The sequence below is a fragment of the Podarcis pityusensis genome (genome assembly GCF_964106645.2).
Source record: "Podarcis pityusensis genome assembly, chromosome: 10".
Taxonomy (NCBI): Eukaryota; Metazoa; Chordata; class Lepidosauria; order Squamata; family Lacertidae; genus Podarcis; species Podarcis pityusensis.
The window spans coordinates 8,612,878-8,628,576 of record NC_138035.1 but is presented as its reverse complement, the minus strand read 5'-3'; the positions used below and the strand labels follow the sequence as shown (position 1 = coordinate 8,628,576).

General features: G+C 46.6%; 1 protein-coding gene and 1 long non-coding RNA gene across 2 annotated transcripts in view; one reads left to right on the top strand and one right to left on the bottom strand.

The window, feature by feature from the left end:
* PLXNA4 (plexin A4) overlaps positions 1-15,699 on the bottom strand; it is a 609,453-nt gene that overhangs the window by 488,223 nt on the left and 105,531 nt on the right. The window lies entirely within an intron of this gene.
* LOC308486483 lies at positions 10,382-12,106 on the top strand. The gene is made up of 2 exons (XR_013991074.1): positions 10,382-10,510; positions 11,627-12,106. It is a non-coding gene; the product is annotated as an uncharacterized lncRNA (long non-coding RNA).

Genomic DNA, 15,699 nt, shown 5'->3' with positions numbered 1-15,699 from the left:
GGGAAATCCACACATCATTCTTATAGATTCACTGCTGATCACTGGAAAGATAAAAGATGCTCTTTTTTGCAATGTATATTTTTAAAGAAGGGTGAATACTAATCTGGGTTATTTGCAAGCAGGACTGTAGCCCTCACCTCTTGCCCCCATTTCTCCCTTTTAAAAAAAAATTCCATTTTTATTAAAGGTTATGTTCTTGCTTCGCATCTTTGAGAAAACTTCAAGGTTATCTCCCTCTTTGCATGTCTCTCTGAGGACTGCAGTGGAGGTAATTGGGAAGAGTCAAGCGAGAAAGGCAGCAGTGACCAGAAGAGAATCAGTGTGGAATGTAAATTGACTTGGGCCAGATCCACACATACCTTTACATCACTTGATGTTGCTGCATTTATTGTTGGACTCCGATTCCTATCAGACCCAGCTAGTATGGATGGTGGTAAAGGATGAATGATGGGAGCTGTAGACCTGAAACATTAGTAGGTCCTCAAGTTCTGCATCCTTGCATAGCATGTGGCTATGCTAGCGTATTTGGAGTTTGTGGCACAATCTACCGTTCCCAAATGCTAAGAGCCAGTTGTCAGGAGTCCAGGTTCCCTGCTTTGATAACACAGTAAGCATAGGTGTGATGGGACGATGAGCTGCTTGTGCGTAAAATCCAAGTCCCTCAGAGTTTGGTCAAGTTTGCAAACCTCTGTCTGTAACGGAGCCCCTTAAACATGGCTCTGTCAGTCGCTTGCAGATTCCGACAGTGGTTGCTTTCGGAATCGCTTCCAACATAAAAGCTCCTTAACGGAAACACGTCTTCTGGACTCTCTGCGTGACAGTTTCCGGTGAGGAGTGGGTGTCCCTACAGGAGGTCCTGAAACCTCCCCACTGTTTTCGCTGGAAGTGTCTCGGAGCCATCCCTCCTGCTCACTTTCCCTCAGCTCAGCTCTTCTCCCCCTACTGGTTCCCTCTTCAGCTGCTGAGTCTCTCCCAACCTGTGTGAGCCCTTCCACCTCCCTTCCTTCCGATGGCAGTTCCCTGACAATAGGTAATTGAAAAGGAGGATTTATTGCAAAAACAGATAGCTCCAGAAGACTCGAACAAAGCCTCCAGCATCATTACTCAAGATGACCCTTCTGAAGACTCCTTCCGGTGTCTACAGAAGATATTGAACTTATGACCCTTATGTCTCTTGTTTTGCTTACTATCTAGCAGCTCTCCCATTCACCGACTTCAGAACCCACTCAAGTCTCAAAACACATCTGGCGCCTGGCTAATTTCTAACACTGCTTAGCCACTGTGACTAATACAGAGCTGAACTCGCTGCACATTTTTATTTATTTTATTTTTATTTATTAAATCTGTATACTGCCCTTCATCCAAAGATCTCAGGGTGGTTTGCAGCGTAAAAATACAAAACAAAATCACAAAATACAGAAAACAAAAACAAAACAAACCCATAACCGCTCCCTTCCTACGAACACAAGTTAAAGGACATAGACCATTAAACAGCCCAAGGCCTGGTGAAAGAGGAATGTTTTCACTTGGTGCCTAAAGGTGCACAATGAAGGGGCCAGGCAAGCGTCCCTGGGGAGACCATTCCACAAACAGGGAGCCACTGCAAAAAAGGCCTGTTGTCATGTTGCCACCCTCTGGACCTCTTGTGGCGGAGGCACATGAAGAAGGACCTCGGATTATGATCCCAGGGTCCAAGTCGACTCATATGGGGAGAAGCAGCCCTTGAGATATTTACTTAGTTCTTCTTAGGTTTTCCCTGCTTAGCAGGTTTGAACGGCATGGACCACACATCCTACACCTCCCCACAAGAAGGGGGTAAGAAGAAAAGAGACAGCTCTATCTAGAAATACGGGAAGAAGAAAATTGAAGTTATAGCCTAGCACCGAGCAAGTCCTATGAGTAGCTACCTGGGATGTTAAGAGAGAGAGAGGTCACTGAACTCCATTTCTGCAAAACAATTCCACAGAGCTCTTTAAATCCTTGTTATGTCTTTCTTCTTTTATTTCTCCACAATCTCTGAAGCCCTACCTGACGGCAGTGGGCTGCAGAAGCCGAACAGGACTAAGGGAAAATGTTTTACATTTCCCAGTACCTTGCTGGGCATTTGTCACACGTTGTAAGCTGGGCTTCACACTCCTGCTGTGTCAGAGCCATGCAATTTGGAAACTTTGAAATTTTGGTTGCAATCTTGTGCACAACCGCAAACCTCAGTGCAGTTTGTTTGGCTTCCGTCCGAGGCATTCTGAACTGGACTATTCTACAGGGTTGTACAGTGGTACCTTGGGTTAGAGACGCTTCAGGTTATAGACTCCGCTAACCCAGAAATAGTACCTCGGGTTAAGAACTTTGCTTCAGGATGAGAACAGAAATTGCAGGAAGACACAAGATCTACCCACTCTGGAAGAATGGCAGATGAAGGTGATTGACTATATGGAATTGGCAGAAATGACTGGCAGAATCCGAGACCAGGGAGAAGAGCCGGTGAAAGAGGACTGGAAGAAATTTAAAGACTATTTACAGAAATATTGTAAAATTAATGAATTTTAGAAGGATGTTGGATAGAACTAAGTGGTTTCCAGCTGTAATGCTTTAAGAGATATGGAAAAAAAAGGTTCACAAATGGGTAAAAGCTTAATGGTAAGGATTTGCTGAATTAACAAATTGAACTGGAATACAAAGAAGGGAGGTACGAGGAGGTCCGGGGAAATAAGTATAAGGAGGATATGCTAGGGAAAATTAATGTGTTTTTAATTGTTTTTATTTTGTATGTTCCTTTTTATTCTTCATGTATTCTTTTTTTTTGTATTTTCTATTTTCTTGTATTTTTACTTTTTGTTTTTGTGTAATTCTTGTATTTTCTGAAATCTTAATAAAGATCATTTAAAAAAAAGAGAGAGAACAGAAATTGCGCAGCAGCAGCACGGCAGCAACGGGAGGCCCCATTAGCTAAAGTGGTAGCTCAGGTTAAGAACAGTTTCAGGTTAAGAACGGACCTCCAGAACAAATTAAGTTCTTAACCCAAGGTACCACTGTATGAAATTCAAGAGAGAGCTCTCCCATGAATTAACAAAACAGACTACGATGGCAGAGTGTTCCCTTCTTAAGGACTTTTCACAAGTAGTGCATTTTACAATAAATGTAGTTTGTTTGTTTTTTCTTTGCCCATGGTTGTATTTCTGGGCTTAGAACAAAGTGAACCAATTTTCTGAATGTATTTTACTGGGGAAGGAGAATGGTTTGCTTAGCTCAATTCCAAACTGAGGCGAGGTGAGCGTGCCCATTGGGGTCCGTGAAATGGAGAAGGGGAGGAAAGGCAAATCAGAGAGCAACGGGTACCCCATGTGTGTGCTTTTCGGCAGAATTTCTCAAGCTGCCCTCTTGCCCCTAGTTGATGAAGAAGAAAACTTTTCTTTCTTTCTTTTTTAATCTGACCTTTCCTTCTTTCTACAAGTGCTAATCATTGGAGAATTTCAACGGCAATCTTTTTTAAAAAAAAAAAGCAAAAATGGAGAGTTAATCAATTCCAAAGTCAAGCATTTAATAGGCTTTCTTGAATAATACGATGAGGATGAAGAAGAAAGGGTGACTGATGGTCAGGGAAAAAAGCAAGTTGTGATTAAGCAGGCCTTACTCTGCATTTTCAGCCCCAGAGGATCAAAGAGGGGTGCAAACTCTCCAGGGTAAATAGATGGAGGAAAAGGACTGATTGGAAAAACATGGCCTTGCTTGGCGCGCACTCAGCAACCCTCCATCACATCATCTGCTGCAGCCTGGAGACTGAACAAACACACCTTCTCAGGAAAGGGCTTTGCCACAGAGAGAGAGAGTGCGCATCGCGAATCCCTCTCCTTATTAAACGCCATTCAATCCCATCCTCGCCCAGAGCCACAGCACCTCCTCTTCTGTCACACCCTTAATTGCTCAGTGCCAAGGGGGATGGTTCTGTGGCAGAGGCAGCCTGGCTTCCCTACCCCGTGCTACAAAGTGCTAAATGATTAGGAAGCCTGGGAGAATTGCACCATCGCTGCTCTTCCCATCTGTTAGTAGCAGAGATGTCGGCAATGTTCTCTAAAGAGCATGAAGGCAGCCCTGGCGGATTAATCCAAAGGCCCACCTCATCCTGCAGTCTGCTTCCAGCCAGGTGCCTTCAATGGGGGGGACCACAAGCAGGTGGCTGGGTATTCAGAGGGATAGGGGCTCAGAAGATGGAGGTTCCATGCAGCCACCATGGCTGATCATTCAACAATGGGTTTGTACCGCCCTTTTAATAAGGCATCTAACCTACTAGTCATAATCACATTGATGTGGCAGTGAATTCCACAAATCCATTGTCTGACATGCAAACTTTCCTCCTCCTTGTCCTGAACCTACATCCAGAGACTCCAGATTCTCACATTATGAGACAGAGCAAAACACTCTCCTCTAATTTCTCTTCACCATTCATCATTTCATAAGCTGCTTTCATGTCATGTGTCCCCCCCCCAAAAAAACCCCTTTGGTTGTCCCTGCCCCCTGCAAAGGACAGGACACCCCCAATTCTTTAGCTTTTCCTTTTGGTCAAAGTTGGGGAACCTGGGTCCTTCCAAATATTGCTGGATTCAGAGGTGGACTTTGGTCATTTTTTTCGTAATATTGTGCCCTGTGCAAGGCCAAAATTGGGCACCCCCAAATGGATCCTCTGAATTATGGATCTTCTCAGTCTTGTGTCCCCTCAGCTCAGCGACCTCAGCTGGGAACAGCCCGCACTGCCCTAAATCTGGCACTGCTGAACTGTAAACCCTAATGTTCCTAAGAACTGATTGTGTTGGTTGGGGCTGATGGGGAAGTTTTCATCCAACAATATCTGGAGGGGCACAGCATCCCTGCTTCTCATTTGCCTTGCCCTCTCCCGTCTGGGTGATGCTGGTGGCATGGTCCAGAGGGACAGGGCAAAGCAACATGATAGGGCTACTCAGGAGGATAGGGGACGCTTGGGCCCTCCGAAACCCAGAGCCAACACTGCCTGGGAGGAAATGCCAACCCATCACCCATAACTTAATGTGCCTTTTGCTACCAGCTCTTTGCTCCTTGGCACTTCAAAGGTGAATAGGCTTGCCACTGCAACTGTGGAAATAGTTATGAGATTCGGGGGGGGGGGGGACATTTTATCTGCCTTCTTTGTTCTCTTTTCCAAAAGTTGAACGTGCACACCTTGTTCTCCTCTCCCCGCTCTCCTCATCTGCCTCTGGCACATCTATTATGTGCATTTTTCATTAGGAGCGTTTTGCAAGCGATCTGTTGATTCACGGTATTAGAATTGCAAACAAATGCCATCATTTCCCCTGCATGTTCTTCATTTCGGATTCTGCATTGATTTCCCGGCATTGTTGGGCCACTTGAGTGACACTTCACATTGATTTCAACCCTTTTAAAGATTCCGCTCCCAGATGCACCAGCCCATCAGTTCTTCCGCAAGGATTCAAGAGTTTGCAGCAGTCAGGAAAAGGAAAAAGGAAAAAGCCCAATACACAGGCAACTTTAATGAGGGCAGACCTTGAGCTTAATTTGTGCCAGGGACCAGCCCTCAACCTTCAATGAATCTCAAGCCTGAGTTCTGGAATATGGGGAACAATAGCAAAGACCACTTATTCTCAATATATGCAGAGTTCCTCCCCTTGTACAGCCTGATTGCACAGAATTCCTGAAGATGTTTTAGCAAAGGCTACGTAAGAAGGAATGCAGTGGTACCTCTGGTTGTGAACAGGATCCGTTCCAGAGCCCCATTCGCAACATGAGCAGAATGCAACCCGTGTCAGCGTGTGCGCGGGTCGTGATTCGCCACTTCTGCACATGCATGTGATATCATTTTGCACGTCTGTGCATGCGCGAGCGGCGAAACCCAGAAGTAAGCCTTTTCAGTACTTCCGGGTCACCCCAAGACGCAACCTGAAAAGATTTAACCAGAAGCAAACGTAACAAGAGGTATGACTGTACTGAGTGTGTCTATCGCAAAACTGAAGTGTTCAAAGTGCAGCACATGCATTAACTTAGTTCTAATAAGCTGGGCCAATACTGTAATCTCTGTAATGTGGATCAGAATACTGGCTTGTTGTTAGCTTCCACCTGTCTCAAGACACAATGGAGTGCACCTCCTGGGGTGAGATCAAACTGCTGCATTAGCAGCACCTAGGTTGGGCAGTGTGTGTGGAGGTCCTTGGCTGCCCAGATGACAAGACCCCCCTCTCAGCCTCGCTGGTGTGGTCCAAAGGAAAACAGAGCAAGACGTTTGGCACCAGCTTGGCTGCAGAAGTTGCCAGAAGGAGGCGTACAAGACGCCATCCAACTGTCTTAGGGAATTCACTCTGGATTTGTCTAGCTTTTACTCATGAGCCTTTTCTTCTCCCAAATATATCCCACAAGGCAGCGGAGGTTTGGAGCAGAGTTTGATGAACCACATCTGCCCCTCACTTCCCTCTACACACGAGCGAAACTGCCTTCTTGACTGTTGAACCCATTATTGGTCTCATCTGCTCAATCCACCGCAGCCTGTCTTCACATACAGGGGAAGTCCAAATACTATTAGTACAGTAAGGTCTTCCTGGATCACAGTTACCCCAGCTCTGACAAAGAGCTTGTGGTAGGCGCTAGATTTGCACTCGGGACAATCACATTAGAGGAAAGATAAGGGCCAGGCTTTTTTTCAGCCAGAACTTGCCGGAACTCATTTCCGGCCACTCTCAGGTGGGTGCCATTGCCATCATAAGAGAACAAGGGAGGCGTTTGTGGTGAGTTCTGGCACCTCTTTTTCTAGAAAAATAGCACTGAATGAGGGAGAAATGTGTTCCGTTCATGCGAGCCTACCTAAGCTGACTTAAAGGCTGCCGTTGTCTGAAATTTGCATTTTGCGATAAAGTTGTTATACCAAAAGATGAATACAGATATGTGTGTCCTTGCACACCCTAGCAAAGAGATGTCCTTTATTTGCTGTTGTAATCACAGGTTTGCCATGAGGCAGCTCCTTAGATTAGCACTGGTGCAGGAAACTTGAAAAGCATGGGCATATGTACATGTGCAAATGCTTCTTTCAATACATGGGTGCATTCTCCTGAGAACACATCTAGGACCCCCAGACCAGCGTACTGCAATATGCAAAGTTACATCAGATACCTCCACATGAGGTCCACACTTTGCATCTTTGCTTTTGGGAACACCCTGGTATTTCTCACAAGGACTATGATGTGCAGAGCTGCCCTTAGATGCACACTTTTACACATCTAATTTGTACATCGGCTGCCTCCTTGCTTTTACCAAAGGTGTCATGGGCTTTGAAGACACTCAAACTCAGGACGCAAGGGAGAAACGTGCTAAGAGGAAGACACACTTGGCAAATCCACACCGTGATCGACTCCCACCCAGAAACCAATGTCCCTACTGTGGAAGGACGTGTGGATCCAGAATTGGCCTCCACAGTCACTTACGGACTCACTGTTAAAACCGTGTTTATGGAAGACAATCTTACTCGGCTACGAATGATCGCCAAAGAAGAAGAAGAAGGTGTTTCTCACAAGGATCATGATGTGCAGAGCTGCCCTTAGGTGCACGCTTTTACACATCTAATTTGTACATTGGCTGCCTCCTCCTTGCTTTTAGCCCCAGCTGAATAAAAAACCCCAAATCTGGTACACCTCCAATACTGCAATCGGAATCAATAAATGTAAATAGGCAGATTTGCCAGCTCCAAATAATTTATTCCAAGAGCAGAATTTTTTGAATTTTCTTGGTGCTCAGTGTGGAGAGCTCTGCCCTTTGAAGAGCCCCCCTCATTATGCTCTTGTGCTTGCAAATGGCTGATTGATTTTATTGCTGTGGCAAAGATCTAGGAATATGAACTGCTCGGTGCACCAGAATGTCACCAGCGTAACTTGTATTGTAAATAGCCACTGACACGCTGACTTCATTGTTAATGTAAGAGCTGTAAGAGGCTATTAATTTCATTATTGCTCAATCAGCAATGAGCACAAGTGCCACCATAACCCCCCAAGCTGCTTGGCTGGTTTCAGCAGAGAGGACGGAAATGCCATCAGGAAAGCTGGAAACTTAACTGGGAAAGCGTGTTCTCCTTCATGGAGAGCATGTGTTGCGGTGGGGGCCGCCAGGACACTCCAAAGTTGGGGGGCGGGCTAATTGATCGTTGGCCACTGATGCGATTGGGGCTTCCCTTGTTGTTGGGAAGAAGTTAATGTTGCCATTTATTGATTGACAGCCAGAAATACTAAAACTCCTTGCATGAGGCTAGGGCTTCCTCTTTTCGCCCGTGCATCGGATTGCCCGTCCCTCCCTCCCTAGAATAGGGTTGTTCGCTTTGACCTTGCTATGCCTGTCATGGGGTCGTCTGCTTTGGAGCGGGGGCCTGGTAGGAATTTTGTCCATCTGGCTGATTGGCTGGGGCCATTTGGTTTTTGCCTACTGCGTAGCAAATCGTCACAACTTGTAAGGTTCGCGGTTAGGCATTGGTTTATGGTTTGGTTGGTTGAGGGGCATGGATTGGCTGTGCCTGCCCCTCTAATGCTGCTGCTGCAAGGGATTCCGTTAAAGGAATTGGGAGCTAACTATTGCTTGTTCACTCTGTCAAGGGGGCTCGGGCCATAGCAATGAGCTCCTGGTTGCATTTGGGGTGAGGGCAGGTTCCCTGCTCCGCGTAACCCCCAAGTGTATTCCCCTATTCTGACTTTCACATCGTGCGGAATGTCAGTCTGTCCCCCATGGTGGGGGCAGATAGTCGCAACCAATGCCTACGCAACCACTCACAAATTTGTATTTTAATAAAGTTGTGGCCAAAATTATGCCAAAAATCTTAAACAAAAATTTCTGTGTGATGTGTGAGTTATTGGGGTGGACCTGGGGACCTCGACACGCAAACAGCAGAAGACTATTGATGGCGTGACTTATTAGGAAACGGTGTCCAATTCTCAGAACGCCATCAAATGGATGAGATTATTATTATTACTACTACTAACTGTTCAAAGTGCAGTACTCCGAACAACAGTCCTTTAAGGTGGGCCAGTACCATTATCAAAGCGCAGAAGGGGCCAAATCCTACCCAAGAGCCGCAAAGGGGAAGGGAAGCCAATCCATGGAAGCAAGAAATAAAAAGTGTTGGTTTTTTTCTGGGTTTGGTTGGTTGGTTGGTTGGTTTTTTAGGATTCTCCATGCACATGTTTCCAAGAATAGGCTTCTCTGGCAACCCTTGCCCAGTTAAAACAGCAATTAAGCATAAAAATGACAAAATTAAAGCATTGGTATAGTGTCCTGTCTTTTTAAGACATACAAAATGCTTGCAAAACACTCTGAAGCCCCCGCTGATTTCAAAGGGGTAGTTTTTAAAAAACTGAATTACGGAACTTGAAACTGCTCAACGGTAAGCAGGATTGTGTCCGATTTTTGATAACAACATGCTTTTGAAATAAAATACTGCACTGGTCTCCTTATACAAATTGCCCTACAAATCATTTTTATGTACTGGTTATAGCAAACTGCAAAAGAAAAAGAAAAAATCATGCTTCTTCCTCTTTCAACATCTTGCCCATTTGAAAATCATTTGCTTGGGTCTGGGGAGAGAAATCCAATATCCAGAAATAGCTGCATTCTTATTCAGCATGTAAGATCTTGCTCTTAACATTCAATTTGCTTGGGAAAACCTTTCAGATTCTAACATTTATGCCGCTCAAAATTATATTTCCAGAAAGCAGAGAACTAGGCCACCATGAGAGGGGGGGGAGAGAGGAGGGGGTCCAGTGCCTTGCCCAGTAGCACCAGATCCAGAAAGTTCAGCCACAAGTCCTGGAGAGTTGTGACTATACAGTGGTGCCTCGCAAGACGAAAAGAATCCGTTCCGCAAGTCTCTTCGTCTTGCGGTTTTTTCATCTTGCGAAGCAAGCCCATTAGCGGTTTAGGGGATTAGCGCTATTAGCGGCTTAGCAGGCTTAGCGGATAAACTGATAAGCGGCTTAGTGGCTTAACGGATCAGCTGTTAAGCAGCTTAGCGGATCAGCTGATAAGCAGCTTAGCGGATCAGCTGATAAGCGGTTAGTGGCTTAACGGATCAGCTGTTAAGCGGCTTAGCGGATCAGCTGATAAGCGGCTTAGCGGCTTGGGAAAAAGGGGGGGGAGGGAAAAAACCCCGCAGGAACTCGCAAGACATTTTCGTCTTGCGAAGCAAGCCCATAGGAAATTCGTTTTGCGAAGCACCTCCAAAACGGAAAACCCTTTCGTCTAGCGGGTTTTCGTCTTGCGGGGCACCACTGTACTTCAGCACTCACTGATTGGCCAGAGGCCACTGTGATATCAGTCCTACACCTGACTAGACATTGTGAGGACTTCCTGCTGGAATGTGAGATGCAGACAGAGTTGTCAGGCTACGGACACTTTACAAGATGGTGGTGAAAGCTGAAACACTCCTCTCGGTCATACAGATTCAGAAATGGCAGAAAGTAGCAGAAAACACCAGGAAATATTGAGTCACTTACTGAAGGTAAATGTCACCAGGGAAAGGCTCGTTCATTGTAAGGCACTCTCTGTAGGCTTGGGTTACCAGACGTCCCTGGTTCCCGGGGACAGTCACCAGATTTGCAAATCTGTCCCTGGACAAATTCCGTCCCTGGAATGTCCCCAGATTTGCAAATCTCTCCCTGGGAAATGTGGCAGCGGCAGCCTCAGCAGCCCAGAGCCAGCCTGGTAGCGCAGTTGGCTCTGGCTGGCTTCAGGAGCTGCTCGCTGCCCACTGACATGGCGCCCGCCAGTTTGCCTCCCGGAAGTCCCCATATAATGTGTCTTGTGTGCAACACATCATATGGGGACTTCTGGTGAGGAAAAATGGCGGGCACCACAGCAGCAAGCAGCTCCTGAAGCCAGCCAGAGCCAACTGCGCTACCAGGCTGGCTCCGGGCTGCTGGCTGCCACTGCTGAAGGGGAACCAGGGGCGTCCAGCAGTATAGATTTCCTGCCCCCTTTGTTTTGACTGATCAGGGAGGCTCGGGAGTTGCGGGCGGGCGGCCGTTGCCCAGTTTTTTAAAAACTCTGCGCATTTATGTTTCACAGGGTGCGAAAGAAGGGCTTCTGGTTTTTTAACAAAAGTATTTTTATACATTTTCTTTAACTCATTATATATCATTTCCCTGTAAGCTTTTACCTCTTTACAAGTCCACTGCATGTGATAAAAGCTCCCTTCCTTTTCTTTACATTTCCAACAAACACATTTTTTTGAGGGGGCCCTCTTGAACCCCTGCCCCCAGCTTATTAAATCTAGCAGAGTTGGGTTGACTGGTTGGGTCCAGAATATGATTAATGCTTCAAAGAAGAAGAAGAAGAAGAAGAAGAAGAAGAAGAAGAAGAAGAAGAAGAAGAAGAAGAAGAAGAAGAAGAAGGGCTAACAATCTCCTTTCCCTTCCTCCCCCACGACAAACACTCTGTGAGGTGAGTGAGGCTGAGAGACTTCAGAGAAGTGTGAGTAGCCCAAGGTCACCCAGCAGCTGCATGTGGAGGAGCGGGGAAGCGAACCCGGTTCACCAGATTACGAGTCCGCCGCTCTTAACCACTACACCAGCTGGCTCTCATTGAGGGCCACAAATTCTCCATCCTTGCTTTATAGGTCCCAGTGAAACCTCACTGGTCCTTTGTGTTCACCTGTCCACTGTTGAGCTAGCAGTTTGGCTGCCGCCCTTTAGCACTCTCCAGACGTGGTACCCAAGTGAATCAGAGGACAGAGAAGCAAATCCCACTGCTGCTGCTGCTGCTGCTGCTGCTGCTGCTGCTAACATGCCACTGTGGTGCAGGAAGTCAACGGAGCCAAACTCCTGGTTCCACACCCTTTACACACACACAAAAAAAAATCCACATTATTGTGCTTCCGAGTCAGGCTCTCGCTGCCCCCTGCCCCCCTCGCCCTGCACTCCATGCTACAAATTATTAAAGAGATATTTAGCTGCCACTCCGTTCCATCTAAGGAGACAAAAACCTCTTCCGCTTGAAGTCACCACAGATCCATCAGAGTCTGGCCACTGCCTGTCACTCGTGCATCACACGCCTCATTCATATTAAAGAGAGGTTGTTCTGCGGGGTTTAAACACCAGAGGAGTGTGTGTGTGTGTGTGTTTAGTTTTTAAAAAATACCGATTGCTACCCAGAATGTAACGGCAAGTCAGGAGAAAATACGATTTAGAAGCAAATTCTTTTAAAAGAGGCAAATGCTGAATACTAATCCTGGCTTCCTTGGCTGCATGGCCGTTGAGCGTTCTATCGGGCACACATGTTGCATAGCTAATTTGCGTTCAGTGCGAGGATTAATAATGCATGGCGCAAATATCAATGCAAGCTCGTTCTTGGGTGCCTCTTGGTCTTTGGGCCATGAGAAACCAGCCACTCTACTCTTGCCTTGCCAGACTCCTCCAGCAATGGCCAGCCTCCAGCTGGGTTCTTCCTGTTTCCAAGGCTTGAGTCTTTCTCAATTCAAAGAGCAGAGCAGCAAAAGATCATGGGACACTGCCTTATATTCCATTGGTCCATCTAGCCCAGTGTTGTGTACCGGGTTTCATAGAGAGCAGTTCTTTCCCACCACTACCTGGTGGCCTGGACTGGCTGGATGCTGAGGAGGGGGGGGGGACACAAGCTGGGGAACCCCCAAGGGAAGAAGGCTCAGAGCCTGGGGAGTGTTGGTAAGATGATGACGTATGGTCAGAGGGAGAAGAGGGAGCAGCCTGGGAGGAGGAGGTGTCGGAAGCTGAAGGGGCAACAGGCTTTAGTGAGCAAGAAGAGCCTGTGGCAGAGAGCAGTCCTGATTCAGAGGTGGGAGAGGAGCAGTGGCAAGGGACAGAGATAAGTCAGGCTGCTGAAGAATCCAGGGAGTCTCCCCTCTCCTGCTGCAACCAGCTCCCTTCCCCCCTAGTCTCCCAGAACACAGAGAGAAATGAAAAGAGCAGATGAGAGACTGGTTGCATGCAGACGCAATCTCCAATTGCTTGGAGGGGAAACCTGGAGAGGAGGGGACCTAGGCAGCTGTGGGAAGGTGGGGACCTTCATGTTAGGATATAGTTCTGTTCCACCTTAAAAGGAGCAGGCATGACTGGTGTGTCACATGCCTGTTTACTTCCAGCAGTCTGCTGGGAACTTCCGTTTGTATATAGCTTTTGTATTACTGCTGTTTTGCTAGGGAGGAAGGGAAGCAGACATGTTTTCCTCTGTTCCTGAACTATGCTGAATAAAATGCTGTACATTATGCTTACACACTTCTCTGTCCGCCTCTTCTGCTGTGAGAAGATTTACACACTCTGCTGAGAGAGCGTGCACAGGTCTCTAAATGTATCTGAGGCTCGTGTCGCTGATTGATGCTGTTCCAAGGGAGACCGTCTGCCGGCCAGTGGCTGCAGCCAGCTGGGGGGGCCTGCCTGATGCCCCTGTCTTCCCGGCAGTGTCCCAACACTTCAGTCCTTGCAACTGCCTCGTTAGGGCAAGACCTATTTGGAAGAGTTGCTGGGATCACTAAACCTGCGCTGTTCCGGTTTCTTTGAATAATTCTTCGTTAACTTCACTGAAACCAGTGTTTTTTAATTGCTGACATACACCTGACTCTGGTTCGTGACTTCAGGAACGTTTTGTGAATGGCACAGGTCCAACTGCGACCATGTGGAGAGATCTCTGGATGCCAGGTTGCCAACTGACATCTCCACCTAGCTGGCTGGCACTGCACATGGTAACATTGCAACAAAAGAGAGCCAGTGTGGTGTAGTGGTTAAGAGCGGTAGTCCCGTAATCTGGGGAACCGGGTTCGCGTCTCCGCTCCTCCACATGCAGCTGCTGGGTGACCTTGGGCCAGTCACACTTCCTTGAAGTCTCTCAGCCCCACTCACCTCACAGAGTGTTTGTTGTGGGGGAGGAAGGGAAAGGAGAATGTTAGCCGCTTTGAGACTCCTTAAAGGGAGTGAAAGGCGGGATATCAAATCCAAATCCAAAAGAAACATGTCTTGTGCTTCTACGCTGCCATGTGATTCAGATTAGCCCAAGCTCACCCAGTGAGCTTCATGGCTGAGTTGGGATTCGAACCCTGATCTCCCAGACCCTGGTCCAGCATGCCAACTATGACACCACACCGGTTTCCTAGAGTACTTCTGATATGGGGCAGCTATATAAATTAAGTAGGTCAATAAATATGTGAAAAGCAAAGCACCACTTGGAGTAGGATCTGAAATATTTTCGCTGAAGTTTGAATTTGTTTTATTCTGGATTGTTTTATTTGATGTTTTAACGTGTTATAAACTGCTTTGAGAATTTTTTTATATAAAATACAAAGCGGTATAGAAATGAAATGAATAATCAGTATTAAAAACAATAACAAATTTTATTATAAAAACAAAAACAAAATGGGGTTTAGACATTTCATTGTGAACTAGGTTTAAGGTGCTATTTGGCAATTAGCTTATATATCGGAGTTTCTAACATTGTGAGATTGCTGACATAACATATGTGAAGGAAAGGAATGCAAACACTGTTATTATTTGCGATGCAAACCATATTAAGCAGTAGTGACGTCATCAAAGGGCGACGTCATGATAAAGCAAACGTTCAGTCTGCTACCTATAAGCCGTAATGGGAAGAGCAGTAAGATCACATAGCACACAACCTGAAGGTCATGTCAGCCACAGTAGTCCTTGAGGGTAATCGAGTGGAGCAATCCTTGCATTATTACTTGGCGGAAATTATTCATGCTGGTGAAATGATTGCAAAAGAGTCCCGATAATGTATATTTCAGTCAGAGAGATCAGAGGCAAAAGTAAGTGGATCAGCAGAACACCTGAGGAAAGTGATGCTTTTACATACAATGCATCGTAATTGTGGTCAAGAGATGCTGCACTTCAGCAGCAACAAGTCATTTTCTGCACCACTGGTCTGTCAAAATATTTCCTGCCCATGTATAAAATGCAAAGAGGAGGAGGAGGAACAGAGGGTGGAAATGAATTGCCAAGCCTATGTGCCCTTGGAAAACGAGGGCCCACCAAAAGATGCCAGGCCCAAGGCCAGAATCTTAACTGGGAAGCCACACCGAACCACCTTTTGTTTCAATGCATTTTTTTGTCTTTGGAGGATTCATTCCTCGGCATAATTTTTGTTCTTGTTGTTCAAAACTATTGCCACGTGGATAAAGAAACTCTAGTTGGGGGTCTTCTCTGTAGCCAAATAAAATGAAAGGCGTTTGTCAGAGCTCAAGCCCACCTCAGACATCAAGCTGGCGACTCTCCGGCTAATGGAAAGAACTACAGGAAGACCAGCCGCAGGGAGCGTCTTCACTGCGGTAGGCCAGAGGTGGACACCCTCCTGACCCAGGCAAAAGCTTCTTGTCGAGGAGCAACTGGGAGATCTGCTTTTGTTGAACAGGTTTCATATTCTCCTCCTTGCTCTGTCTCTGATATAGCCTTGGACTTCCCTCTCAGCTGCCCAGGAGACAGGCCTGGCAGCATAAAACATGCCAATGCAAGAGGACCAGAGGACTCCAAGGAGGGGGGGGGGGACAGCAGCCACAGTGGTGCTGAGCGCTCTGATCTTACACGCATTTCCACCAGCACAAGGAAATTGGAATAACATCTGATAAATCGCAGCACGCTCTATGGAATCACCCCAAAATCAAACAGTTGTTTTTCTTTTTCTCGTTGGGAAACTCTCTTTGAACTGAAG